This window comes from Dioscorea cayenensis, chromosome 1 (genome assembly GCF_009730915.1).
Source record: "Dioscorea cayenensis subsp. rotundata cultivar TDr96_F1 chromosome 1, TDr96_F1_v2_PseudoChromosome.rev07_lg8_w22 25.fasta, whole genome shotgun sequence".
Classification (NCBI taxonomy): Eukaryota; Viridiplantae; Streptophyta; class Magnoliopsida; order Dioscoreales; family Dioscoreaceae; genus Dioscorea; species Dioscorea cayenensis.
In genome coordinates this window covers 4,601,973-4,628,331 of record NC_052471.1, presented here as the reverse complement: position 1 = coordinate 4,628,331, position 26,359 = coordinate 4,601,973, and the positions used below count along the sequence as shown (strand labels likewise).

Sequence of the window (26,359 nt, the reverse complement as noted above, 5' to 3'; positions counted from 1 at the left end):
ATGTTTTGTTGGATGTGATTGGAGATACTATATTATAAAATTTTGTGTTTGGTTTGAGGGATTTGTTAATGTATTTGAGGTATGTGGTTATCTTAAGTGAGGTTACCAATTTACCACCTCATATGTTAAACATTGTTTTTTTTAATATATGACAACTAAATTAAGTTTTTAAACTTAAATATGAATAGACTATTACACAAATTTTATTATAAACTTAGTTACTAAACATATTAGCATAATTTTCTAAAAATTACACTACACCATTTTTGAGCTTTAGAGACAGTTAAATATAGGGGGTTTTAAAAAACAACCTCTATAAGAAAATAGGATTTTTTTTCATGTTTTTAGAGCCGGTTTAGTTAAACCCCTCTACATTAATTTTGCTTTAAAAAATAATTTAACCTCCCCACCCCCCTCTCTTTCTCTCCCTAGTTGGTCTGCCCTTTCCTCTTCGTGCTCGCCTCCCCAAACCCTCTCCCCCTCTTCGGACCACCCTCAAATCTCAGTCCACGACAACCCTCTCAGAACCCTTATCCCCTCCACTGCCACGCCCTAGTTCATGTGCCTTCTCCTCTTCATGTCCTTCCCCAAACCCTCTCCTCAGCTTCGGGCCACCCTCAAACCTCAGTCCTCGACAACCCTCTCAGAACCCTCATCCCCTCCACCACCATAACAGCTATTCTCACCCTCTCAAGCTAGCCCTCGCCACCGCCCCCATCTGTCAGTCTGTGACCCTCTCGGAATCCCTCACCGATGATGAGAAAGTCCGCACACTCAAAGACCACCTCACCTCTGATCCAAATGACATCAAGGCTCTCTGATTGAACTTGTGCTCAAAGTGAAGGCCAATCTACTCTCTGACGCTATCGCCATCATCGACTGTCTCATTGCTCTAGAACCTGACAGCAAGGACCTCCCCTCCTCTTTTGTCATGATTATTTTGGTTTCGATATGAGATTGGGGTTTAATAGTATGAATTTGCTTTTCGATGGTTGGATTCCATTTTTTCTAGGGATTTTTGGTGAGTTTGCATTGCAAGAATGGGTGTAGTTTTGATTTTTAGACTTGTTTTGTGTTTTTAATGTGATTAGTGTTTTGATTTGTTGAATTTGTGTGTTGATGGGCAAGATTCATTTTTCTATGTTTCTGATCCAGGGAGATGTTTACCATTCTTTATTTGACTTTGTTTCATTTTTTGTTTTGTAGCTTGGTTTGACTTTATAGGCTATTGTAGTGTGATTACTTTCGTATTGTTTCGGATCAAGACTTTAATCTCTTAAATTGTTGTCATGATGAATTGGATTTTGTTTTACTGATTCTTAGGTCTTGCGTTGGTACGGTGTTTAGATTTTCACTGCAAACTTGATTTGAATTACTTTTCTGTTTGTATGTGATTAATGTGGCTTTCTTTTGGGGGACTAAGGTTTGATTCATTGTCTTTGAGTTTTGTTAAGTTAGATCCTGGGTTTAGGGATTGTGTGGGTCTTGATCTCTGAGTTAGGAGAAGGGCAAGGTTTTTTTCTTGATTTTTCTTTGACTTGTCCTTGTTCTCTTAAGGTTATAATTTGGATTATTCAGGTATGGTTTGTGATTGGCTTATTAGAGAAGTATTCTATATTCAGTATCTGTTTAATCTGGGTATTCAAGCATGATTTCTCTAGCCAAAATATATTTCAGTGTAAACCTTGCAACTATAGTTCTTTGGTAGCAACATTGTGCTATCTACAGGAACACTTGCCAGGATTTTATGGCATTTGATAAGAGAAGCTCTAAGATGTGTGCTATGATTTCTTTAATTTCTAGCATTCTTGCTCACTTTAGCAACATGCTAAAATAAGTAGAATTCCTTTAGTATTTTGCAAATTCTTAGTCTACTAGTTTAGTTTAAAGGATCTGTGATGTAAGGCAGTGCTTTGGGTTGATTCTATTTCCTGGGGCACTTTCATAGTATTTATTGGGATCTTATTACTCTAACAAGGGAATTATCATGCGAAAAAATACATGACAAAACGCAGCGGATAACAAAACTTTTAATAGTAAGTAAACATAATAAAACCCTAGTGCATGCCAGAACTAGGATTAAATTCTAGAAAAATAGATAATTAAAAGTTATACCTTTTCTTTTGATGGTGATTCTCAACGCACCTTTGTTTCCCCGAAATCGAAAGGGACTGCGAATCGTGACTCCCCTCTACTATCACGTACATACAAACGCCTCTGGTAATCAAGTAGGTATGCTAGTACCTCAAGATACAACACTTGTTTCTTGGTTCGAATAGCAAACACCAGATATTCAAGAGAAAAAAGGGTTGTAGGCGTTGCGGCGGCTGGTTCCGGCGGTAGGATTCGACGGCGGAGGCCAAGGGAGAAGAGTGGATGGCGGCTAGGGTTTCTTAAGAGACAATCTCTCAATCACTCTATCGTTTTCTTTCTCTCTCTTATTTCTTCTTTTTCATATTAGGGTTAGACCATCTATTTATATTGGAAACCCAAAACCCTAATTTACGAAAAAACCCTTCAATCCTAATCAAATTAGGAATCTATTCTTTACTTGATTAATTAAACCATTTTAATTAACTAAACCGATTAGATTGGATCAACACTTAATAAGACCCAACCGAATAAGCTATTCGCTCCACCTAATTTAGGTTTTTCACCAAAACCCTAAATAGGTGGTCGAATAAGTAACAAATACTAAACCTTGATCTCGGCATTTTTAGCGTACGATCTTGTAGGTCCATTTAACATTGGCAATGAGCTTAAACAATTTTAACTCTCATAAATCATAATTATTCTCTAGCAAGATAATACGATTACCCAATATTAATTGAAGGTCAATTTCGAGAATTAACGTAACCTATTGCAACCTCATACAATCCTTTGAGACTGAATATCTTAATTAGCATAAGCCATGGAGCGAGTTACCCTTATTTTAATGCTAATTAATTTCTTGATCTCTTAGTGAACCAACTAGGTCAAGTAAATGATAACTCTTATCATTTCCCTTCGGCTTGGCCACGCTCTAGTTAGTCTCACTAATTAAGTGGCCGGTGATATTCACTCTCTCTACAGAGAGGGACAATCCCTTCACTTCACTCATGTCTCTCAACATGAACCGCGATATGACGAAAAATACTTGTACTTGCCACTCTGTTACGAATGACGTTAGGCATAAGTTAAAGCATGTAAGGATTCATCCGAGATTTATACTGATTTCAGGTTGAAGGATTCGAGTACAAGAATTGCTTGAGAAAAACACTTATGACTTTACAACCATGTAGTGTTCTGAAGAGCGGATCGATTCAGGGACACTGTTCCTTAACATGTATCTATGTCCTTTGATTGATATCCCATATTCTATAACCCGTAAAACAAGGCCATCTCATGAAAGACATACTAGTCTTAATTTATTCTCATTCCTATGAAAATAATCGATTAGGGACATTTAGAATATTGTTCTAGTTTATGCTTCAAGATTTTACTATCCAAATCATGCATTTGATAACTTGAGCAGAACCAGTATTCAAGGATATTTTATCTTATTAACTATGCACAGAAATAATAATAGATAAAACGATGCCTCATAATAATTATCCAAATAATAAGAGTTTATACAATGTATTGGGGCTAGGGCTTACACTAACAGTATTTAACATGTCAAATTCAATTTCCTAGTGATTAGTTATAATTTTGTGAAACTAACTGATAACTTTCCTTTTCATGCGTTTACTTAGACTAAATATGTTTTAGCAAGATTAGTATAAAGAAAATTTAACCTATATTTGAAAATGAAAAAAAAACCAATTTGTTATTGCACTGGGAGGTCTAATTGATTGCATGACGATGAGAGACTGTTTCATAATTATTAATTTCATTGATATTGAACTATTGGAGGATATAATAGTAACCAAACATCATCAGTATTCATCGAAATAGTTAAATGGTTCATAGGGTGAGAATTTTTACTATTTCCTGTGTTCAATTATGATTGAAAATTATGTTGGATTTAATTTTCTATTGAACTTCACTCAGGTTGATGAAAATATACTGTTCAACTTTGCTCTAAACTGAAACTTTTTTTTAACCAAATTTTGTAGAAGCTTATCAGGTGATGGTTCAAGCTACTTGTCTCAATGAAACATGCAGTGTTACTAGGCGTTTGCCTATTATCAGGTCTTCACAACATCATGATGGTGCAATTTCTTGGTGTATCTTGTCCTTAATCTAAATGGTGGGTGAATGTTGAATGTTGAATGCTCACAAGAATAACCTGAATGTCAGTCCCTTAATGGATGAAAGGATTTTTTTTTTACTTTTTTCCTTTTTTTTTCCTAGTAGAGATTGTTCAATTGATGGTGTTAGGTACAGTCAACTTCGTAGATTCGTGGCATCAAAACCGAACAAAAAATCAAAAGAAGAAGGTTGAAAGTAGATCATTTCTTACGAGAACCAAATTGTTAGTATTTATACTTTCCAAACTTGAGTTTCTCAAATTCAAGGAATGGTTGACAAATTTTTAGTTGAAAATCTGTTCTGCTTTCTCCTCTTTTTCCATTTAGTGCTGTAATCATTCCAGATATATGTATTATTGATTTAAACTTGTTCCATTAATTATTACGATTTAAATATCGGAAGAAGAATAATAATTATATACTCTAAGCTACAGACTATTCATTTATTTATTTATTTTGACAATGATCCTTTTGTTACTTGGAGTACAGGCCAAAGCTGAGTATTTGAAAGATTCAAGCATTGTGTTGCCTGTCCAGATTAATGGAAAAACCACGGGCACCATATTAGTTAATGAGGACTATTCAAAGGATGAGGCCTTCAAATTGGCATCACTTGATGAAAATCTTTCCAAGTACTTACATGGGAAAGAAATTAAATTGGCAACATTCCAGTTCGATTAAAGGCTTTCATTTCTTTGCTCCCTTAATTTTATTAATTATTTATGATGTTCTTTGCAATTTGTTCTAGTACTATGATTCTGTTAATGTCCTTTGAGTTAGACTAATGTTATGAAGTCGTTAACCTGTACAGCTTTTGGAGATTGCACAAGTTCCTGATGCACATGCAAGCTTTGATCTCTTATTATTTGTCCTAAATTTAATTATGAAAGCACTCCTTTGCTTTTGTTTGATAGATGGTTGTAATCCTATGCACCTCATAATTAATAATTTTTTCATCTTTCGTTTCAGGTGAATGAGTTTAAATGAATTGAAAAATTCAAGATCTTCAATACGAACAATGCACATCAATATCAACCTTGAGTGTAAACATATAGAATAACTTCAAGTGAATTGGAGAATAATATGATTTGGTACTGCCATAGTTCTCAAGGTATTGTCCTTTCTTTTACAAGAAAAGAAAGTTGTATCTGATGTTCGTATCACGATAAAATCTCTTTTTTTTTCATTATATGTAAATTAATTTCATTTTCTCATGTACTTAATTAAAGGGCAAGGTGACAATCACCAATAAATCTGGCAAGAAGTTTGAAATTCCTGATGGGATTGTTCTTGAGAACAAGGTAATGAATCAATCTCTTACCTGCATTTTGGCATCTTTAATTGAATCCATCTAACCAAAAACAAATGGTTGTTTTAGGATGTCAATGGTCCTGCGGACATCTAAGTATCTTTCCCTAGAGCATTTGTAAGTTGGAGTTTTGCTTATTTAATGTGATCATCCTGTTGTTTATTAGTTCAATTCCTTTTAATCATAGCAGCATTAGCTACTTTACAATATTTGAGAGCTGTGCATTTGAGTTTTAATACTTATAAAGTTAACAAATAAAGGTTTACTTACAATGATTTTTTTGGTGGTTTGTATGAAATTATAAAAGAATTTTATAATTCTTTTATAATTTCATGTTTAATTATACTTTCTTTTTTACTATGTTTGTTTATTTATGTAGGAGAACTCATGATTCAAGATTAAGAAGTTTGAAGATTACCGAGCTACAAGATGGTTTGTACTTAAAAATTGTACATATAAACAATTGTAATTGAGATTGATAAGAGGTGCTAAGTTTCCTTTATGGTGTACTTACAAAATACATTATCCTTGTGATGATCATGATTTGCTAATCAGTCAATTAAAATGAAGTTATAATAATACTTATGATTGGTTTTCAAGATTTATTTGCAGCTTAAAAGTTTTTTTTTTTATGATTGTGAACAGGTTTTGTGATGTGGTTATAATTAAGTGAGAAATTATTGAGGTGGTTAAATATTATTAATTTTAGAAGCGGTTATAACTGCCTCTAATGGGTAGTATTTAACATTATTAATTTTTGAGGTGGTTATAACCGCCTCTAAAGATATAAGTAGTATTTAAACATTTGACGAGTATAACCGCCTCTAAAGGGATGAGTATTATTTAAACTTTGAGGAGATGGTGAAGGAGCTTATAACTGGCTCTAAAGGTATGAGTAGTATTTAAACATTTGAGGGAGTAGAGGCGGTTATAACCGCCTCTAAATATATGATTAGTGTTTAAACAATTAAGGTGTTAAAGGCGGTTATAACCGCCTCTAAATGTATGCCTAGTATTTAAACGATATTAATTTTTATAGAGGCGGTTATAACCGCCTCTAAAGGTATGCCTAGTATTTAAACGATATTAATTTTTATAGAGGCGGTTATAACCGCCTCTAAAGGTATGCCTAGTATTTAAACGATATTAATTTTTATAGAGGATGTTATAACCACCTCAAAATTAATTATTAGAACCGCTTCTATTGATAAAAGTTACCCAACGGTTGCTATGAACCGGCTGTAACCTTTAGAGCCGGCTTTATAAAAGGTGGTTTAGGGGCTGGTGAAAACCCAACACTAAATCTATAAAGGCGGTTAAAACTACCTTTATAGGATCTAAAAACCACTTCTAAAACTGTTTTTTTTGTGTAGTGTTATAAGTTCAACTATCTCTTAATTCGTTTTAGTTATTATTACAAATATTTTTTTGAAAATATTTTTAAATCGCCATCTTATCTTAATCCCTCATCTCCATCACCGTCTTATCTCATCTCCATCTCCAACTCTGGCATCCTCAATGAATTGAACCAGTATGCTTTGGATTCATTGCCCTCGCCAGACAAGTTTGAAGCCACTTGCCTCAGCTACCAGTAATCTCAGAGATGTAATTCATCGATCCAATCCACTGGTTTCATCCTGGGAAACCGTTTTTACATTGGCATGCCTTCTCTTGATTAGTGCTGGTGGGGTGGTGTTTGACTGGATCATCTGGGAACAAGTGAAGATTTTGTCTGTGCAACCCACCTCCAGCGTAGTAATATCAGTGCAACATATCTCTAGCATTACAATGAAGGAAGATGGCACCAGTGAGAGCGGTTTGGAGGTGAGGCACAGTCATCTCAATGATAAGTTTACCAGCTTAAGCTCGTGAATCCCTCGCGTGTGAATCACATGAGGGATTCTCAAACGTAGGATTTGGTTTTACAACCAATTTGTCCGCAAAACCAAATCCTTCTTCTGTACATCTAAAATGCATATGAAGTTACATCAGGAAAATAAAATCACTACAAACAAACAAAGAATTTTGAGGATTGATGTATTTTGAGTTATATGTAATTACTCCAAATACACAAAAAAATTTACCTTAGTAAGCGATGTCACATATTGCACCAAATGGGCAATATATAAGCACCGTATTTGGTGTTTAATAGAGTTAGTGGATATTCTGCGGTCTAGTAAATGCTCCAGAGTTAATTTAAGAGAAAGAATAAGATAGTTTTTGATAATTTTCTTTCTTTATTTATTTATTTATTTATTATTATTATTATTATCTTTGACAAAAATATGGTACGTGCACCCCATTTAAGAAAAATTAAAAATATGCACTGGCGTGATGCAAGCAAACTTAACAAGCACATATGCCTTCACTTTGAGTTGGGTTTGGGGTTCAATCTCAGGTCCTCTCGAAATAAATACATTATGCAAAAGACCCCAATATGAATAGATAAAGGGGCTATTGATGTTTGGTATTTTCAGTACAATAATGATTAGAAAGTGACTCTACGGAGTAAAGAAAAGCGTTGATCAAATCCATAAAAAATCACTTTCTAGTTTTTGGTAAATTAGTATTTTTTTTAAAATATTTTATTAATTTATTAATTTATTATTTATATTTTGACTATTTAATTAGTTAATTTATATAAAATTAATATTTAATCATACCAAATGAATGGTATTTAAATCTTTCTCCATTTCAAAACGTGAAACATCTCATATTTTTTTATTAATATTTATTTATATTTTATCACTTTCTACTATTTGGTAAATTAGTACGTTTTTAGAATGTTTTATTAATTTATTAATTTATATTTTAACTAGTTAATTAATTAATTAATATAAGATTAATATTTAATCATACCAAATGTAGTGGTATTTAAATTTTTCTCAATTTCAAAACATGAAACATCACTCATATTTTTTTATTAATATTTATTTATATTTTGGTATTTCCAAATAAATATAAAACAACAAAAACAAACAAGTCAAACCAATCAAGTTAGTGAACTGCTCATATGAATGGTTATGACATAGTTGGAGCGTTCAAATGATGGGGACAAATGAGTTCAGGAATCTCAAGATACCAGAAGTCAAAAACTTAAAGAGCTGCACAAGTCCAAGATTTAAAGCTTCACAAGCATAAATGCCGGAGTTTTTCAAAAGCCTAAATAAAATGAGATCAAGTTTGTGATTCATAAACATAGAAAAATTGCAACTTGAAATCCAGCTAATATTCAAGAAACAAACATAAATTAAGACATCCTCAGTGTGATCCTTGGTAAAAAGTTAGGATAAAATAAAGTCGAAATAGAATCAAATTATGTAAAGCGAGAGGAAGATTCGGAAAGTAGAATAAGAGATTTAGAGTTTTCTAATCCTTGTATTCTTGATCAAATTTATGTAATTCATTCTTCTTCACGTTTGAAATTAATAAAAATAATTTCTCTTGTATTTGTTAATTCTTGTTAGTTCCGCCGATGTGGTTTGTGGTTTAAAGAACACTCAAAACACTAAAAGAACATTCACACAAACCAAGCAAGAAGGAGACACACAAGATTGGTAACCCAGTTCAGCATCCACTCGCCTACGTATGGGGGGCCAAGCCCGGAGATAAACAATCCACTGAAAGAGGTGAAAAATACATGAGTACAAACACACTTGTCACTCACTCTCTCAAACAATAAAGATCACTACCCTCTCTAGATTGTCTAGTGCTCACCCACTCTCCTTCACGAGTCACACTTATAATCTACGAGCAAGGTAGCTTATATAGACGTCTCAACGTCCCAAATATAGCACATACCTCTTTTAGAATCTCCGCGGCTACTAATTTAAAAACCTTCTGAAATTAGCTGTCATGTTGTAACATAAGTTGCAACATGGCCCTAACTGCTGACTTGACTGAGTTCTGATTACATTGCGGATGACCTCAAGGCCCATCAACCTCCCGGTCATGCTTAGTCTGAGTTGGTGCAGCCAAATCTACCGATCCCGACTGCCGGCAACTAGCCTACCTCATCAATTCCTCATCACACAGTCCCCTCGCAAGTGGCTCATGTCCTTGTGCGTCTTCATGAAATTTACCAAACTTGATCTTTAATTCACCCAAGTTTGGTCTTTAAATCTTCCAAGAAAGATCTTCAATCAATCATCTCAATCATGCAACAATAGGCATATCTTCAAATCTTGCGCTTAATAGTCTTCAATCATACCATTGATAGGTATTTCTTCAATTAAGCTCCATCCATATTTAGTCTTCAATCAAATCACCCTAAATATGGTTTTGATATGATCTTGTTTTCAAGTTTGTAATACATTGCCAAAATTAGTTCCACCAAGATCTTCAAGATATTTGCCTCCAAGTCAAGACTCCTTGCCACATCACCATGCCATGTCATCATGCTTTGCCATGTCACCTTGACTATGTGTCAAATTATGCCAATTATAGTGTGGTTGCTCTAACAATCTCCCCATTTGGCATAATTTGACATAACTACTTCTGCACCAATACTAACTCCTCTTACAACTTGACAGGGATACAGACTTTACAAACTAAAGAAAATCATCTAGTTGCCTACAACATATGTGAGTACACTACAACTAGTGATGTACAAATTAAGTATAAACAAATAGACCCAAGTAGAGCAGTCGGTTTGGAACTCTTGTACTAGTCAACTTCTCCCCCTTTGTGTCTGAATTGATGCTAAAGCCTTCACCGGTTGTTGCAAGACTTGTTACAACTTCTTCTACAACTCCCCCTATCTTCAGAATTCCCGGTTATCAGCTCCCCCTGTCTTCAGAACTCTTTTTTCCTGCTACAAATGACATTGATAAACCATAGTAGATGTAGGTCATTTGCAATCCCCAATAGGGATTAAAGTTGACAAAGGCCAATTTCACCCCTCAACTTTTCGAATCTTGTAGCTTCTAGGGGTTTTGTAAAGATGTCTGACAATTGTTTTTCTATTGCAACATAATCAATAACAACTGTTTTTACTCTACCAAATCTCGTATAAAGTGGTGTCGAAGATCAATGTGTTTAGTACTAGAATGTTCACCTGAATTCTTGGAGATATTAATTGCACTTTTGTTATCACAAAATATAGTCAATAACCCTTGTTGCAAGCCATAGTCCTAAGCATTTGCTTCATCCACAACAATTGTGTACAACGACTTCCTGCTGCTATGTATTCAGCCTCTGCAGTGGAGAAAGAAATGGAGCTTTGCTTCTTGCTATACAATGTGACCATGTTGTTACCAAGATGGAAACATCCTCCCGAGGTGCTTTTCCTATCATCAATATAACCCTATTTGCTTAAAAGAACACCAAATACACTTTCTTAGTAATAAAACATGATAAAAGTGATGATCAATGCATGCAAAACATATGATGAAATATGTTCACTCAAGAACTTATCAAACTCCCCACACTTAACCATTTGCTTATCCTCATACAAAATTAATCACTAAAACCATGGAAAGAAAGAGAAGTGCTTGGCTTTAGGTTCACCAAAAGAGTACAAGAATAGAATTATAAAATCTTGGAGGGAGTCAAACACTGAATGACACAATCAATACTCTAGCGAATAATCCAATCAAAAGAAAGAAATGAAATCCGAAAGCGTGTGTGTGTGAAGAACTCAACTCATGTCAACACTATGCCCATTACTTGATGTTCTTACTACAAATGGACTTATTTATAAACAAAAAGAATAGGTAGTAGCTACACACATCCTCAAAGGTTGCGCTTTTTCCTAGAGGCCTCTTGAGGGGCTTTCACGATTTCGAGGTGTTAGCATTTTCCCCAAGGGTAGTAGCATTCACTCATCCCATGTGATAGCTCTTTCTCTCATTAGGGCATAACTAGTATTCGACATATGAGAGTAGCTTCATACATCATAGGTGGTAGCTCTTTCCGGCCCCTATGTACAAACGAAACAATTTTTTTTAAACTAACTAACACAAGTGTTACTGAGTTCTTTAAATACTAAACTAGAGTTTCCATAGGTTTAATGAGTGAGAATGGTGCAAGAAATAACCATTGGGAAAAAAAATTTCAAAAAAAAATGGATAAAAACAAGAGCATGATAAAACCTAATGTTTAAAGTCATTCTACAATTAAGAATTAAACTCTTGATCCTAAGGTGAACCTTTATTGGCTATATGAGCATGTGTATGAAAAGCAAAAGTAAAAGACATGGATAAGGTGAACCCTCCCCTACACTTAAGATGTACATTGTCCTCAATGTAAGCATGCAAGCACAATAAATAAATCATCAATAAAAGTAAAGTATGTGAAGATATGCAATAAAATAATACTCCGTTGAACTCTTGATGAATCATATGGTGGAGTCTAGTCCGTGGGTGTGTTGGATCCAATGAGTGTGTGAAGATCACATGAACGTATACATGACTAAGCCATCCTGAACATCATTTTCAAGGCTATCTGCATAGATACATAGGGGTTCAGTGAAGTTCAATAAAATAGAAAAGATGCACAAGCTCATGTAGATATAGAAAATGAAGAACAAACTCAAAACAAACACAAAACAACATAAAGATAACTCTCATAAGGTAGAACCTTTCTTAGTAAACAAGTCCAAAAGGACAAAAGAAAGAAAAACTAAAATAAAAAGAAGTCTCATGAGTAGGACACCTAAAACATTAGCGTCATCTGCTGGTCCGGGTGCTACTGGTGCTGCTAGTATGCCTGAGTCAGCGTCGTCATCTAGGGTCTTTTGTATATGATCGAGTTGTGCGATAATCGTTGCTTTGTTGGTGAGCAGGGTGGCCCTAGTGACCTTGAGCCTTGTTAAACAATCACAAGATTGCGTGGCAAGATGCTTAGTATCTTGTGGCACCTCCTTCTCTACTGTGTGGACCTTTATCTCCATCTGCTCTTCCTCTAGAGGTGGTGACACTGCCCGTTAGGCTACGGCATCCTCAGGCTCATTACTCTCCTCCTCATACTAATCTTATAAAATGGCCATGTGTGTATACCCACAGGTGCCTGTGTTCTTCACCATGCCCATTGATCGAAGAGTAACTAATCCAACAGTGCCAGGACGATGACCTTCTCCATCCCTCAAACAACCTCAAGAAGGACTAATCCATTAATGAATCACGTGATGTATGGTCTGACAAAAAGTACTTCCACACACAAATATTGGCTGTAGTGGTGGAGATAATCTGCCACGGCATACCCAAGTTGGATGGGCTCGCTTTGAATCATAGAGAACAAGTAGAGGAGATCCAATTGGCTAAGCACACTAGTGTTATCACCTTTCCCTGTCACTAATTTACTGAGAATCACATGGATATACTTATAGGATAGACTGCAGAGCAAGGTGGTTTTGGAAGAGCCAGGCTCATACTGGCAGTCACCACACATAGCACAATACACACAGCTTGAAGTAAGTCTGGATGGATAGTCAAAAGGTGGGCGTTAATACTACTCCATATGTACATAGTCTTTGTTGTATAGGGAAAGCATAACAGAAAACTGAGCTAAACTCATACTGTGGCATTGCCCAAGAGCTCGAAAGCGGATGGTGTCTTCATTGTCAAAATCAAAATGAAAGCAGTCATAGTAGAACAAAGCAAGGAACTCCATGGTGAGATCATAGTAGGCTGGGTCCTGAATGGATAGAAGGCGGTCCCAACCTCTGACGGTAACAAGCTCACAAACCTCGTTAGATAGACCAATCTCATTAAGGGTCTTTTAATCGATAATGTTGTTCTGCCCAAACATTAGCTTGGGAAGGCGATTGAACCTCTGTTGATGCTCCAGCACCGCAAACTCCAATTCTTGCTATGTGGATGGTTCTTGAGTTTGGTGAGAATGCTTTTGAGCCACCTTCTTGCTTTGTGGTGCCATTCCTATGAAAAGAAAATGGAGAAAAATTAACCCTGTATTAAAAGAAGAAGAGCAGGAATTCACATGGCTACGTGGAATTTCCACACTGCCATGTGGATATGTTGGAAAACATTTCCAGCCAACATGGCCATATGGAATTTCCACACAGCACTGTGGGATCTTGACCATGGAAAAATAGCCTTGGTTGGGCCATATCGGCATATAAAAACTTCCAAAATAACTTATTCTAGCATAAGAAGATGATTTCCATGAATAAAACATGGTAAGAACAATGAAATACCAACAGATCTAGAAAAATAAAGCATGGCAATGACAAGGAGGGTGAGAGCTTACCGGAGAAGATCGGAGAAGAAAACTTGAAGCAATGACTGGAAAAAACCTTCTAATCCTTTAAATAGCAGAGCAAAACAGTTTGGAAACTCAAGAGATGTGTCTCTTATGGTGGAGGCTTTGAGTGATGAAAGGGTAAAAAGATAAGAAAGATGAATAGTTTCCACCTTTCAAGTTTAATAAGCCACATGCCCATTTGAGTATTGTACACGAGCGTGTGAAAATTCCACACACTTGTGTAGCTCACTTAGCTTGATAGGTAGCACAAGGAGATGAAAAAAACTGTGTAATGCTGCCCCCAAATGCTAGAAGGCCACATTGTCACTCACACGGGCGTATGAGTGCCCGTGTGGACTGGGAAAAATCCAAGGGGAGTCACAGGCCGTGTGAGTACCCTTGTGACTCTGAAAACATAGAAAAACCTAGGTTCAAGGGTCACACACTTGTGTAAAAATTCCACAAGGCCATGTGGCCTTCCTGGGAGTCCACACAGGCATCCACATGCCCGTTTGGGTGCCCTTGTGGCTCACAAATCACTGACTCTTGCAACTTTCTGCAGCCCACATGAGCACTCACACCGCCATGGGCTTGCCCATGTAAACATGTAGAAATAATGAATTTCCCATTTCCAAGTCTCAATTCTCGACTAAACACATGAATAACAACCTAAACCATGAAACACACATATATACAAACTGAAACACCAAAAATTTATATGAAAACTCAACACCAAGAAGGAAGAAAAATGACAACCACTCAAGAAATTATTTTTGCAGAATTGAAAAAACTAAATTAGGGAACAAGTAAAGCTTGGGTTACCTCCTAAGAAGCACTTGTTTTACATTACTTAGCTTAATGTACCTATTCCTTACTTCACGGTGTCTCATGAAGGTAGAGAATCTCCTTGCTTGCAATCTTTAAGCATGATGAACAAAAATTCTATAGACTCGAAGGAGAATGATAGAGCATGTTACCAAATGAGGGAGTATCGCTCTCTACTCATGTACACTTATCCCTAAGAGAGTTGGGGTGCTTTTTGTGGTAATGTCTTAACCTTTTCATGTGACAGAAGATTCATTTCAGAGTTCCTCGATTAGGTTGATCTTCCAAAACTTTGACCACCTGTGTACTCATCTCCTCTTCTTTGATGTCAGGCCACCCTTTACATGGATTCAGATGGAGGAATTCCTGCATGCATTCATCAATAATCTCATCAATAATATCTAAACATCAACATGTACCATCAAAGTTAAGAGAATGCGTCGTGGCTTTGGCGAGGCGGTATGCGATCTTTTGTTCTCCAATACGTAATGGCATCTTGTCTCCATCCATATCAATAAGTGCCTTGGAAGTGCACAGGAAGGGCCACCCTAGAATCAGCTGAAGATCCACATCCTCATCGACATCAAGCACCATAAAATTTGCAGGAAAAATATACTTTTCAACCTTTACCAAAACATTTTCTATTATACCTCTTTGATGACAAACTGAACGGTAAGCTAGCTTCCCTGTCATTTGGGTCGGCCTTGGCTCTCCCAACCCCAATTTCTAAAAAATTTTATAAGGCATCAGATTGATACTGGCCCTAAAATCATCTAGTGCCTTCTCTTCTCCCAAACCTCTGATTACACAAGGAATGATGAAGCTTCCGGGATCTTTCATCTTATTCGGTAGATTTTCTGAAGTATAGCCAAGTGACTTCCATCAAGCTCCACGACTGCACAATCCTCTATTTTTCTCATGTTGGTTAAGAGGTCCTTCAAGAACTTCGTATACAGGGGTATTTGTGACAATGCTCTATGAATAGGATGTTAATGTGTAGCTATTTGAATAAATCCAAATCTTTCTTGTTTTCTTCATTAGTTTGATCCTTCTTCAAATGTGCCAGATAAGTGATTCGTAGTGTAAATGTAGGAGGTGTTGTAACTACCTCCTTGTCCTTGTCTTCTATCTTATCTTTTGGCTTCTTTTGAGGTATTTCAATAGACTTTTCAGTGGGGAGTCTCTCTTCAAGATTTAGACCACTTCTCAAAGTGATCAACTTTACATGCTCCCATAGTTTGGTCTCTGTGTTGCTTGGCAAGCTGCCTTGAGGCATCTCCACCAATTATTTCGCTATTTGACCAACTTGACTCTCCAAATTATGTAGTGAAGCAGTGTGATTATAGAGTATCAACTCTAAATTCTGAAATCTAATATTGATCGATTGAATAAAATTTGCCAAAATGTTCTCCAACTCTGAAACACTCTCAGGAATTGATGGTGTCTGCTAAAATCCTGGTAGGGCAACTGGCTTCTGCTGTCCTTAGTTCCTCCATGAGAGATTTTTATAATTCCTCCATCCTTAGTTATATACATTGTTGTAGGGTTTTCCTTTTCCTTTCCCCGCATTTCCCATAAAATCAACTTGCTCAACAACTGTTGAAGTGCCAAATGAGATGGGCAATCTGTTGAAGTGTGTCCCATACCACAACTAGCACAACTAGTGGTCGCAACCACTGCTAGTGAAGTTAAGGTGTCTAATTTTTGGGTCAATGCTGCCACTTGGGTTGCCAAAGCTATGACTATGTCAAATTTCGTGAATTCCAGCCACTTTCTTATTTTCCTTAGCATTCCATTGATAGCTATTCAAGGTCATTTCTTAAATCAGCTACCGAGCAGCTTCTGTGGTCTTGTTTCCTAATATGCCTCCTACAGTGGCATCAAAGAAGTTGTCTAATGCTAGGATTCACCCCATTGTAGGATTTGTGAATGATCATCAAATTCGGGAATCCATGTTGAGGGCACTTCCGCAACAGGTTCTTGAACCATTTCAATGTCTCAAATAAGGATTCTAGCTCCGTTTAAACATATGATGAGATTTCATTGCGGAGTTTGCTGATTTTTTCGGAGAGAAGTATCTTGCAAGGAAGCCACCACCATTTCATCCCAGGTTGTGATAGAGGCTCTCATCAATAATTGGAACCACTATTTGGATCTTCCCATCAATGAGAATGGGAGAGCTCTCAAGTGAATTATGTCATCTGATACGCCATTAATTTTTAGCATGTCACATACCTTAAGGAAATTCTCAATATAGTTGTTCGAATCTTCATCGACTAATCCATTAAACTGGCCAAACTGCTAAGCCATTTGAATAAAACTCTGCTTGAGCTCAAAATTCTAGGCCATAACAGTCAGCCGAACAATGCTCAGTTGTATTCCACGAGCTGTATGCCTTGTAAAATCTAACAGTTTACTTTGCTACTCATTCTGTTCTGCCATGTTTTCAGATTCTTCAACCTCTATCTTAGTTGGATAATTCTATTCTTGTGCAGGTTCCTTTCCCTTCTATGAAATCTATGCTCAATTTTAGCATCTTCTTCAACCAATATCGAAGGGTTCCCTCTGGTCATAATTGTAGCTAAAATAAAAAAAAGAAAAGAATAAGAATAGAGGAGGAAAGAGATATGAAATGGAGAAATAATGAAAACTAACGAGAATGATGGAAGAAAAAGAGAGTGTGAATTAGACAAAAACAATAAAAAAGCAAATGGCTATAGTAACAAAGTCCTAGTGTTCCTAAAATCTCATTTCTTGGCAACGACACCAAATACTTTACACACCCCTTGCATGTGTCCGCAAGTGCATGGGTTACTCAAGTAATAATAGTGTAGCCAAGGGGCCGGGTAGTTGAGTCCATAGGGAATAGGATTACTAGTAATAGCTACTTCTATGTTATATAGCCTAATAATCAAAAAGGTGATGTGATGAACTAATGCACGAATAAATAAATGTCACAAGCAAGAGAGTAAGAGTAAAATGAAGGGAAGTCTCAATCAATGAAAGTGAGATATTCAGAAAGAGGCCCTAGGATTCAGGTGTTAAGTATGAGATTTACAAAGTGTTTCTAAGACTAGCAAGTTGAGTCATAGAAATCAAAAGGTAAATCGGTCCTTACCTCCATATCACCTATACTGGTCCTCTAGGTGAAAGGTCCCTAACCTCCTATGTGGTTCTGATGGAGAAATCTCTCAACACCTCACACCACATATGGTTGCTTAGAGCTTAGGGAATATGGAGATATAATACATTAATCAGAGGGGAAAGAAGACACTCCACTATCACACAACTCATCCTCTCAGTCCTCTTCAATCTTAGAGATTCTAACCCTAATGGAGACCTCTCTCTCACTAAGATGAACAAGTCATGCAAACCAATCAACCAAGAGATCAATAAAGCAAGCAAGCAAGCAATAAAAAAGAAGATTAAAACTCAACTAAACTCAGATTAAATAGAAACACATTATAAATCAATACAAGAATAGAATCCTAGGGTTCACATTGCCCAAATACCCTCTAGGGTTTAGCTCTCCATGGAGCAAGATAGAAAACAAATAATTAATGAACAAAAGTATGCAAGAGCCATGGAAATGAACCCCTTATATTCGTGATGATGGCCTTGATGGTAGTCTCAATGTCTTGATGGAATCCACTACAAAGCTAGGGCTGCAGGTGGTTTTCTTAGTACAATGACAGAGGAGGAATTAATCAATGTTTGTGAAGATACATCCCCTTGGCTGCAAAGACCTCTTTCTCAAAGCCCAGCCGCCTTGCCACTTTAGAACCTTGCAAAAGATAAACTAAAATCTGGCAAATCGGCATTTAAAGACTGAAATCAGGGCCCCACACGGCCGTGTACAGCAACCTGCTACAGTAACTTGTGTACAATAACTTGCTGCAGTACCCCCATGACCAATAACTTCCAAAAAATCTCTTTTTTTAAGGCCACAAGGCCAGGCACAAGCCTGTGTGGTAGGTCATGTGGCTTTCTGTGGGCTGAAAATGTTGGGAAAACTCTTGAGATCATCGCACAAGCTGGGATATGAGCGTGTAACTACTTTTGTGCCTTTCCAACTCATGAATTGACTTGAAATCCCTCAAAAGTTGTCACACACTCCCATGTATATAAGCACAGCTTGTGTCTTGATCCTTGTGTTGTGCAAAAGAATCCCAAAATGTGTCTTCATAACCTATCTTTGCTTCTTTTCCTCTCTTCATGCCTTTACAACCCTATTTGTATAAAAGAACACTAAATACACTTTATTAGCAATAAAACATGATAAAAGTGATGCTCAATGCATGTAAAACATATATCAAAATATGTTCACTCAAGCACTTATCAAGGTGGCAACCACATGAAATATAAGCACAAGATTCTCAACTTGTTTCTAAGGGTTTGGCAACCACATGAGGCCATAAAAATGTACTTATATTATATATATATATATATATATAATTATGAATATATAACATCTAGAAGGCTTCATGCTCAACATATGAGTATATATGAATCTATATACTAAAGGTTCACTGCCAGAATCAATGTGTGAGTATGTATATACTCCTAAACATGCTTTGAAAGAACACATGTAGGGATGCAGGCGATGTGTCAATTCTATAGGAATTTAAATGTGGATATTATCATGAAAATCACACTAATCCTTTTTATATAAACACATATATAATGAGTACAAGTCCAAATACACTGGATTCTAAGTTTGTTGACAAAGAGCTCGCCGTTTGCAATGCTGACAACCCACTAAATCACCCAACAACCCAATCACTGAAAAGGTTTAAATGATGGAGAATGAAACTAAAATTCCTGCTGAAAAGCTGCACTCATCTCTGTTTAGAAAAGCTGCAATTTGCCTCTTTGTAGTTGTTGTAGGATGTAGCTAAGTGCCCAAATTCTTCTCTTTGAGACAAATCCTCAAACACCTTATAAGCATGGAAGAGAAACTTGAGACAATGTATGCATATGATGGTATATTTTGCTCACAATACGTTTAGCATCACATTCATTACATTATAGATAGATCATAATAAGAAAAAGAGATAATTCCAAACATGCCATGTGACACCCCTCGCTTTTTCTTTTTCTAGTCAATTTAGCAACATGTGGGACTCATCACATGACCAATCTCTTAACATACATATAGAGAAAATACATCAACAATACAAACATATAACACTAACATAACCAAGGACTAGTCAACTATAAGGCTAGTCAAACATATCAAACATTGAAAATATACATTACCACTTAACATTAAACACTTAAGATTATGCATTAACGCTAACCTAACAACCATAACAAAGCATAAGAATCACTTCTAGTTTAAGAGGCAAACATCAACACTATGAGAACAATGGTGCGCAAGGATAAAGGAAAAGAAATCATGATCTAAAGGTAGAAGTAGGGAACATACAAGGCAAAATATACAAGCTTAGGAAGGAGATTACATGGAAGGGAAAAAGGACCCTAGTGCTGATCAAGACATCAAATACTCCAGACGTTACAAACTATAATCCAACAAGACTATAACAAAGGAGGAGAAGAACAAAACTCCCTTGTAGAAGGTTTTAATACAAAATATGCTGAATATTTCTAGAGTAACCGGCTCAAGGGACCATATAGATGTAAGAAAAAGGTGCTAGAATATTACTTCATTTTCATAACAAGAAGAAGAAACAAAAGGGCACAGTCCATACAAAAATCATATTAACAATTTTATATGTATTACCATATTTAATTTAAAGGACCTAATTTTAGTGATATAAATAAATTTTAGATAGAGTCCTAATTATCTAAATTAGATGTGTGGAATTACATAATAATGTGAGGACTTCTTAGGGCAAAATCTTCAAGTCTATGATGGGCAAACTTATAATTAGCCCCATAAATATTTTTTTTATCGATAAGCTGTGGCTTTAACTAATGCATGCTAACAATTCAGATTCTCCCTTTTGGTGTGCGATCAGTTAGAAAATCCATTGACCATATCGCCCATATTAATAGATTCAAGTGCAGGTACATTTCCGCTATTTTTCTTAGTCTTAAGCAATTTCCAACAAGAAATTCTTGGCTTTTATAGGGATTAGTCCCATCAAATTTCATTATAATTACATTCATCACATTGGTAAATACTTCATTAAACAAAAAATAAATTCTCTAAACTAGGAAAAGAATTGAATCCCAAAAGCAACCCCTTACCTTTATTTAATTCATAGACAAGATATAAAACCATTACATAAAATAAGTTAACATGACTCTTAAAAAGATATATATATATATATATATATAATCACAATCAAAACCAAAGATAACACAAAGAAAAAATTACATAGTTAAACTTGATCAAGCATTAGTGTTAGAATCACCACTGATGTTGGACCTCTGAGAATTATTTTTTCCTTGAGCTTATTCTGCACATGTTCTTCAGTACCACTGACATAAGATATAAAACCTTTGATAGTTCCCTTACCAAACTCAAGAACATAGTTGTAGAAAATGACAGACAAGAATATAAGGATAGCAAAGAAGGATGATAGACCAGTGATGACAAACAAGCCCTAGAAGTTGCTTAAATGAAGCTTTTTAGAGCTTGTTTCTTGCTTTGTAGGATTGCACATTTTGTTCATCAGCCATTTCTTGTGGATTCTTCAGAGCTCTCTATTGTCTAATAGTTTTGTTGATGATTTGCAGATGAAGAACCAGAAAGTTTGGGTATCAATCTGAAATGGAAACCATAAAAGCACAAGTGGAGAAGAAACACAAACAGTAACAAACACAAAGCATCCACTCATTCACACACACATTACTTTTCCTTAGTCAAACACTACAAAACAAAGGAGACTAAATAAAAGTAAAAACACTAAAAATACAATAATGCCCTTAATTTAACCCAGACAACCATCAGCATGCCTCGAACTTAAACTACATCTCAGTATCCATTCATCTCAGCCATTCATTGCTTCTTACTCTCTTCTCTTCACAAATCAACTCACAAAACAGTCATCCACATAAACCTCAGTAACCCATATGATACACTAACATCCTTGTTATAAAATTGAACTTCAGAACTTTAAAACTAAAGATTTTCATGGCTTCAACCAATCAACATTCCCCCCCTTGATTGAAGAGTAAACATTCCCAGTTGCTCTCTAAATCGGCAGTGACTCTGAAAACTTAAGCATTTAGTCAATCCATCAGCTACTTGCTCATCTGATTTGCAAAAATTCAGATTTACATCTTTGTTTGACACTAAGTTTCTTATAAAATGAAACTTAATGTCAATATGCTTGGTTCTGCCATGCATAATGGGATTTTTTGCAACATTAATGCAGGATTTATTATCACACCACAGTGTAATAGGATCATTGCAAGTCATACCACATTCTATTGACATCCTTTTCATCCAGATTCCATGACAACATGCTGAACAAAGGGAGATGTATTCAGCTTCTGTAGTTGATAGAGCAACAATTTCTTGCTTTTTTGATGACCAACAGACAGCTCCTGTACCCAAGTTAAAAATATACCCTGAAAGTGCTCTTTCCGTCAGCTAAATCTCCACTCCAATCACTATCGAAAATCCTCTAAAAATACATTTAACTCCAGTATAGTATTGAATGCCATACTCAATTGATCCAGCAAGATACCTGAGAATATACTTAGCTGCAACAAATTGAACTCTAGTGGGCTTTTGCCATAACTGGATAATAAATTAACTCGCAAACAAGATGTCGTGGTCTTGTATGTGTTAGATAGAGCAACTTTCCAATTAATCTTCTATATAGAGTTGCATTTACTTCCTCCTGATTTCCCAAAAAAATCGTTACTTTGTTTCAATGGTCATTGGAACATTTGTGAGGCTTTGCAATTACTGCATATGAAATAATTTCAACAAATCTTCTGTGTATTTCTTTTGAGACATATGCATTCCAACATGATCTTGCTGAATTTCAAAGCCCAAGAAATATTTCATCACACCCAAATCATTCATTTCAAATTCTCTTTTCATTTCAGCTCTGAATTTTTCTGCTTTTAATACTGATGAACTCATATATATGAGATCATCCACATAAACACATACCAGCAGTATATCTCCATCTTCTTCAACCTTTTTGTACAATGCATGTTCCATCTGACTTCTTTGAAAACCCTGTGATTGCATCCAAGTATCTAGTCTTTCATACCATGCCTTAGGAGCTTGCTTCAGACCATATAAAGCCTTGATTAGTTTATATACCATGGTCTCTTTGCTTGGAATTTCAAATCCCCTTGGCTGAGCTATATAAACATCTTCTTCAAGAAATCCATTCAGAAAGGCTGATTTTACATCCAATTGAAAGACAGTCCATTTTTTATAAGCTGCAAGAGCTAAGAAAATTCTCACTGTGTCCATTCTCACAACTGGAGCAAACACTTCCTCATAGTCTACTCCATACTCCTGATTGTATCCTTTAGCTACTAACCGAGCTTTGTACTTGTCTACTTCTCCATTTGATTTGAATTTTGTTTTATAGAGCCACTTCACACCTATCATCCTCTTTTCTGTTAGTAATTCACATAGTTGCCATGTTCCATTCTTTTCAATGGAATTAATTTCTTCACACATTGCTTTTCTCCAAACTTCTAATTTTTCGGCTTCTTCAAACCTTTCAGGATCTGAAACACATAAAGCAAAGCTGCAACTTTCATACACTTCTCTAAGTGATCTCACCTTTTGAATTGGAGAATCATCTACACTGATATCCCTTTCTTCCCTTGTTTGTCTACTTGGAATGCCGTTGTTTTCTGATTCAGAAACTCTTGAAGAATCAACTTGAGAAACATGAGACCCATCACTAGCAGGAAAACCAATAATGATTGCATTGCTTCCAGCCTTAACTTGTGATGTTGAGATATTTTTTGAAATTTCCTCCTCATTCCATACCCAATTCTTATCTTCCATAAAATAAACATCTCTACTGAGAATTAATTTTTCAGAATCAAGAATGTAAATTATGTAAGCTTTGGTGTTTTGACTGTAACCAATGAAAATACCCTTTTGAGCCCTTTCATCTAGTTTCTGTGACTTCTGAGCAATTGTTTTAGGAAAAGCAAGAGACCCAAAAATCTTCAAATGAGATACTTTAGGCTTTACACCAAACCATACCTCATGTGGAGTCATTCCTTTCACAGCTTGAGTAGGAGATATATTAGACAAGTATGCTGCAGTTAACACTCCTTCAGCCCAAAATTTTACAGGAAGATTTTTAGCTTTCATCATGCTTCTAGCTCTCTCTACCAATGTTCTATTCTTTCTCTCTGCAACCCCGTTTTGCTGAGGAGAATAAGGTGCTGAGAGTTCATGCTTTATGCCCAACTTGCTGCAAAACAAATTAAATTCCCTTGATACAAATTCTCCACCTCTATCTGTTCTTAATATTCTCAATTTCTGATTTGTTTGTCTCTCAACAAGTGCAACAAATTCTTGAAAACAAGGAAAAACTTCATGCTTGAACTTTAACATATAAACCCAACACATCCTAGTATAATCATCAATAAATAAAAGAAAATACCTATTCCCTCCTAATGACTCAGTTTGCATTGGCCCACAGACATCAGCATGAACTAAATGTAGTCTCTTTTTAGCTCTCCATGATCTGCCTTCAGTAAATGAATTCCTTGCCAATTTTCCATAAATACAAGCTTCATAATATTTGAATTTCTGTAAGCTTGGCAAACCAACAACCATTTCTTGTTGTTTAAGAGTTTGTAGACTCTTCATGTGAAGATGACCAAATCTCTGATGCCAAAGCAATGAAATATCATCTTCTTTCATCATCACATTTGAATTATCAATTTTAGCAAATTCCACAGGATAGAGATTATTGTTATTTTTCTTCACATTCAATAATTTCTCACAAGTTTTTGGATGTAGAACATGACATTCCTTATTCTTGAAGTTGATAATATAACCCATGTCATCCAGCTGACCTATACTTAGTAAGTTATGTGCTAAACTTGGCACATAGTACACATCATGAATGAATTTCTTTTCTCCATTTTGAAGAGTAATAGTAACAGATCCTTTCCCATTAACTTTCACCTCTTGATCATCACCCAATTTCACTATATGGCACAAGGATTCATCCAACTTAGTAAAGAGAGCTTTCTTGCCTGTCATATGATGAGAGCATCCACTGTCTAGAAGCCAAATAGCTGAATTTTCTTGATCAGTTTTCATATTAGCATCATGAACCATAAACAAGCTACTAGTGTCACTTGACTGTTGACTTTCTTCAGTGTTAATATTTTGCTCTTGAGCTCTGTTAAGTGACCAACAATAAGCTTTGATATGACCATATTTCCCACAATGGAAGCACTAAACACCTTGATAAGAACCTCTTCCACCTCTTTGATTAGTTGTTGTTCTATGAGATTGCCTTTGACCACTTCTTCCATACTGGTGTTCTGGTTGAGCATAACTCTGGAAATCAAAACTATATCCTCTTGTAACATCAAAATTACCTCTTGTATTATCCATACCTCCTCTTCCACCAGCATCATATCCTCTTCCTCTACCTCTGAAACCTCTACCTCTGCCTCTTGCATACCCTCTTCCTCTATAAAAGTCAGATGACCAATTTTCACTCTCTTGAGGACTCCCACTGCTTGTAGATGCCTCTCCCTTCACATAAAGAACTTTCTCTGTTGGTTGATCTACAAATCTGTTAAGCCTTGCTTCATATACTTTGCAGGCGCCACTCGGCTCATTTAAGGACAAGTTATCAACATCTCTAGCTTCTTCTATAGAAGTAACCACATTATCATATTTGATGGTTAAGCTCTCATCACCTTGAAACAACTTCCTCTCTTCCAACTCATAGGCAAGCCCTTTAATTTGATTCACAAGAGTAATAACCCTTGATACATATTGTTGTACTCCTTCATCTTCTCTCATTCCAGAAAACTTCAAATTTCGCCTAAGAGTTTGTCTTCTCACGAAGCAATTGCATGTAAGATCCATGATACTCGGGATGATATGCTCCCGTATCTTCTTTTTGTACTTGTGAATCTAACAATACAATCAAAGTGATTATCATCCCAGTTGTTGAAGTTGAAGATATAAAGCTTTAGCATCATCATTACTACTCTTCAATTTCTTTCGAGCATTTGTTTCTTCTTTGAGCACCCCTTTCTCTACCACTTCCCATATATTTTGAGATCTAAACAAGGTCTTCATTTTTGCACTCCATCTATCATAATTTTCTCCTCTAAAGAAAGGCAAAGATGACTAAACAATATCAGGGTTAAAGGATGAACTAGAAGCCATACCTTCTTTAAGCTCACACTAAACTCAAGGGAAAATATCAAGCTTCTTGATGCAACTCACTCCAACACTACAGAACTCTTTACTCCTAAGCTCTGATACCACTGTTGATGATTTGCAGATGAAGAACCGTGAAAAGGTTTCGAATTGTCAATCTGAAATGGAAACCATAAAAGCACAAGTGGAGAAGAAACACAAACGAAGACAAACACAAAGCATCCACTCATTCACATCACTACTTTGCTTCCTCAGTCAAACACTACAAAACAAAGGAGACTAAATAAAAGTAAAACATTTAATACAATAATGCACTTCTTGAGACAACCATGGCGTGCCTCGAACTTAGCGCATCTCGGGTATCATTTCATCTGATCATTGTTTTGCTCTTCTCTTATTAAATCAACTCACAAAAGCAGGTCATCCATAAGCCTCGTGTATATGATACTTAACATCCTTTGTTATAAAGCGAAC

General features: G+C 36.0%; 1 non-coding gene across 1 annotated transcript; it reads left to right on the top strand.

Moving 5' to 3' along the window:
• Nucleotides 1-16,515: 16,515 nt before the first annotated feature.
• LOC120268526 lies at nucleotides 16,516-16,622 on the top strand. Its single transcript, XR_005538959.1, has one exon. It is a non-coding gene; the product is annotated as a small nucleolar RNA R71 (small nucleolar RNA).
• Nucleotides 16,623-26,359: the final 9,737 nt, after the last annotated feature.